The sequence below is a fragment of the Otolemur garnettii genome, unplaced genomic scaffold, assembly GCF_000181295.1.
Source record: "Otolemur garnettii isolate 467f Iridium unplaced genomic scaffold, OtoGar3 scaffold00214, whole genome shotgun sequence".
In the NCBI taxonomy this organism is placed as follows: Eukaryota; Metazoa; Chordata; class Mammalia; order Primates; family Galagidae; genus Otolemur; species Otolemur garnettii.
Window position 1 is genome coordinate 48,524 of NW_003852609.1, and position 4,924 is coordinate 53,447.

At 37.2% G+C, this 4,924-nt stretch overlaps 1 protein-coding gene across 1 annotated transcript in view; it reads right to left on the reverse strand.

Annotated features, from left to right (window-relative positions):
* The window catches only part of ARAP2 (ArfGAP with RhoGAP domain, ankyrin repeat and PH domain 2), a gene marked incomplete at its 3' end in the record, with an annotated part of 118,650 nt that overhangs the window by 44,799 nt on the left and 68,927 nt on the right, over positions 1 to 4,924 (reverse strand).

Sequence of the window (4,924 nt, forward strand, 5' to 3'; positions counted from 1 at the left end):
AGAATGATTTTCTCACTTTAGGTAGTCACTTTCAGTACAGAACAATGTTGTCCCATGTTAAATCTTGACGGTGAGACTACTGAGAAAGTCTGGGTTTCCTTCACACAGAAGATGAACTGACCGGGCCACCCATACCGACGTACACAGGCTTTTCTTTGCAGAACGTCAGCACTATCCTCATCTTTACACATGTAGTAAAGGAAACAGTTAACGAGACCCCACCTTGTCCGAGGAGTTTTCTAGGTGGGGGAGCTAAATGATTCTATGAGATTAGTGTAATCACTATGTATATAAAAAGACGGGGAAACTGAGACTCAAAGAGATTTAAGTGATGCAGCAAGTGCAGCTGGCTGGACACAGCAGAAAGGAACAGATGCCCGGGCTGTCTGTGGCTCTGTCGCTAAACCGGATCACCTCTGCCGTGTCACGTTATTTGTCTCTTCAGTTATTCTCAAACAAAAGCATTGCCTGTTTTATGAAGTATACAATTTTATCTCATTTACAATACTCTACTGCTTTCCTTTTCCTTCATTCAAATTCTCTAAAAGCTCCTCTAACGCGCTACTTTGGCATAAAACTGCCATTTGTTCAACATCTGTAGTCACCATGTTCAGCTTGTCTCATGAAGATTAGCAATTGTTCAAAAGGCGAAGCGGATAGCTTGCAGTCTGAAGGCATTAAAGTTTGCAATATGTCCTCTACTCATGTGGGTTGGGGAATCTGACATATCAATTAAAAAACCACAATACTTCATAAAATATAATTTATACCTCAAAAAAAGAATTACCTGTGTGAACAGATTTTGATTAAATGTACTAATTCTTAAATTATGAGTAGGAAAATGCACCTATATTTAAAGCAAAATACAAAAATACTGGTCTATTTTCAATCAGAATACTTGGCAGAGACAGAAAGAACGAATCCACAGGCTGCTTCTCTTTGTCTCTTCTGCTATACAAGCTAACAGTAAAAGTACTATTTCCTGTCTCCCACACCTGGGAGTGACCATATACGGTAGTTTTGGTCAATAACATATAAATAATTCCCAGGAAAGAGAGGGAAAGGCAGAAAGCCTTAGAAGAACAAAGCCTTTTATCCCAGCCTCTCCATCTTCTTGGAAAATGACACCTCCAAATACAGAGGACGTTTTATAGAACTTTTAGAATCCTTGAGAAGACGAGCCTGAAGACAAATTCTTATACTCTAAGGATGCCAAAGTGAGGGAAAACTATATAGGAAAAACTCTGCTCCCTGCTTGCATCAACTCTCTGCCTACACCCAAGGGTCTGTTAAAACCAATGCCTATCTAATATTTAAGCTCTCCTTCAGGTTTGTGGTTTTTAATACTAATGCATTCCTGACTGATAAAATAAGTTTAAAAATAAATAACAAATTTATCCCCATTTCTAAGGTATCCAGATTTTCTTGCCAAAAATCGTGGAAAAGCTTCTCTTTTTTGTTAATGTATAAAGAAGTTTTTAGTTAGAATAAGAAAATGGCTCATTTAGGAAAGAAATCATCAATTGATTTTTTCTTTCTGATGAAAGAAAAAAATAACTTTTTTTTTTTTAGGAGAAACAAGCCAAAAGTTGAGAATTAATTATGTAAAAGAAACAATATAGAGAAATGCTGACTCTTGTAAAATAATTAGAATGGGAGTGATATATTTCCACTTTGTGCAGTAAGCCCATTTAATGACAGATAGTACTTAACATTACCTATATGGAAAGAAGGAAAAAAATCAAGCTTTTCCAATCTGTAACATTTTAATAATTTTCCACATATTGGTACCAGATTGCACTTACTTTAAAAATTCCCAATTATCTATACCAATACTACGGCTAAATAATGCAATGGCTGGATAAACTTCCAGGGCATATGACTGGGAACTCAAGCACTCTTTCCTAAGTGAGGAAATAAGGATAGAGTAGCAAAATCTAATACTTCAAAAACAGCTTTCTGATGGTTCACCTTGATACAGGGATAAACTCTAGAATAAAAAGCTTGGACTGTACATGCTTCAAATAATTCTCCTTAATCAGGCTGTTGATGAGAGCTAGCCATCAGATCACTCCAGGTCCCATACCCTGATGGAGGCCTGTCCTGCAAGTCCTGTGTGTTACTACAGGCAAAGGCACATAATACTCTGACCAGCACAGCACCAGATGGTGAGAATGACAACCTTTTATGGAAACTAATGGGCCTCATCACAGTACCTGCCTGAGTAGATGGCCCCTCATCTCCACAAGCGAGTTATTAGATATCTACCTGCAAATCTGTAATTTCTGTAAAATAAATGAGGGCCAGCTTAACGCCCCAATTTTCTCCCACTCAAGGCAAAGATGATTTCTTTTTTTTTTACTCTGGAAAACTGTATTTGCCATTTGTCAGTTGCTGGCCATGGCCATATGGTTTTGAGTAATTAGAGCATCCACCAAACTCACCAGCACAAATCAATTGTAAAATACACAGCAGAGAAACAGAGTAAATGTCAGTGCTCTTGAGAGCTATTAAATATGAAACAACTGGGTTTTCTATGAAAAATATTCTAGATGACATTAAGCCACTTTTTTCAGACAGTATTTAGAACATATTTAGAATATTTCCCATTCCCAGATGCTCTTCACAATTACATGTGGCAATATCTCCTTTGTTCCCTGGGACTATCACTCCATGAATCTGCGGACAGAACCAAAGGATCCTTAATCTACAAAAATAAAACTCCAGCCCATATGATTTGCATATGTTGCCAATAGTAAGAAACATTGATTTAAAGAGCAGAACTGGTTGTAGAAGTCAGACAGTATGATTATGCAATATTTCAATAGCAGGGTGTAAACACTTCTCTCTGCCTTTTTGAGAATAAAAATGCAATCAGAATATGCAAAAACCATTCTGACTATTATAGCTTTAAGTACCCAGGCTGGGACATAATGTCGTACTGCACTGATAAGATCCTATTTGTCCTAGGTGCCAACACCTGTTCTAATGTCCAGAACCTTTAAAAGCATCAACTTCATTCAACTTATACAGTGTATTCCATAACTGGGTTAACATCAGTGTAGTGTTCTGAAGTTTATAAACAGCTATGATCTCCCATTCTACATAATTCTGTGAAGTAGGAAGAGCACATACAGCCATCTTTAAATGAGAAAACTTACTCTTGGCAAAGCAGTATTTATTAAGTACCTTGTATTGCCAGAAATTGTGTTGTCCTGGGTCTGCACAAGAGCATAAGATACGGTACCTGCCTTGGGGAAGCTCATTGGTGGAATGAGAATGAGAGAAAGTTGTAATAAGTATAAGGAAAGAAAAATGTCTGGCTGTAGGGTAAGCACTGACTTCAGTCCCAAAAAGAGAGTTGTACTCATAAAAGGCTTCCCAAAGGTTGGGTCACTTGACTGGTGAAAAGACAAAACCCAGTTCAGCCTGATATTTGGGCATACTTTCCCGGCTTCAGTTCACTCATTCACAGCGGAGTGTTAACAGCATTGCTTTAGTGAGGGTTAAGTTAATACAGTCAAAATGCTGAAAAGAATGCCTGCCGCACAGTATATGCTATATAGGACAAGTTAACCATTGTCATTATTATTATTGCTCTTTTGTACCTTTAGAATTTGAAATCAACTGAACATATCACCTATTTAAAAATTAATTTCAAAAAAATACGTGTTCAAAAATTAACTAGCTGGGATATTTTTAATGGAATAAAATGTGAATGTTAAATGTCCAAGAAAATTAAAAATAAATTACCCATTGACCACAATCTGACTGTGAGCTTTATTCTCATTATGAAAAAGAGGTGAGAGCCAGGGAGAAGCCAGAGTTTCAACTTTTAAAATGTTATAATAAACTGGGTTGAAAAAATAGAAACACAAAATTAGTGGGTAGAATTGCATTATTATAGAAAGTAAAAAGCTGAATGCACATTCTGCAGTAAGCAATATTGGGCATGCAATCTGCTGTGGTAGAATGGAGGCTCTCAAAAAGCAAGAATCCTCCCACTAGTACTCACATAACTATGGCCATGCTTGGCATAGCAGATCTGGACACCACAAGCCAGGTGATTCAATGACCAAGTGAGCACTGGGGTCAGCACCAGAGAAGACTCTTGACCAGGTACCACCTGTATGATCACTGACAAGTTATTTAATTTATCTAGACCCTAACTTCCATACTTATGGAAATAAAGTCATGTCTACTATATGTGGTATAATTTCAAAAAGTAAACAATATAAAGATCTGATGCATCCAATTATTTCGTTTCAGAGTTCTAAATACAGAACTTGTCTTCAATAAAAATATTTCCATTTTATTTATAACAACTGAAAGTATTCATACCAACAATTCCGTAGTAAACACTCATAGACTTAACGGTAAATATTTACCAAGATACTGAAATGGGTTATTTATGAGAGTTGTTAGCAACAGAACTGAGCTGAAACTCTATTTTAAAACTACATAGTGAGAGAACAAAACAGAAATTTGATACCAAACAGAAAAATTAAGATAAGGTTTGTTAACCCCAAATCTGCTGAAATCTCACATCTATTTTGGGAAATACTTGATGCCAGGTTTCCGTGCCAGGAATTTAAGAACTCGGTGCTTAAACATTTGTTGAAAGCAGATGTGGCATTGTGTGACATTGGCACCAGATTTCCTGGGAAACGCCAGATGCAGAGTTTGGCCAGATACAGAACCCAGAGAATTTGAGGCCACCACCTCCATCCTGCTGCTCCTTTCTGTGCCGCGCAACCCAGAGCCCTATGAGGTCTATTTAAATTCTATTAAGAGATTCATTTCCATGCCAGAACACCAGGGAACATTATGTTGGGGGGAAGGAAGGGGAATGAGTCTCTTGTTATACCCTGATTTGAGAATGTTTAATCAAGTGAGTTTATGTAGTTAAAACCTCAATGCCACA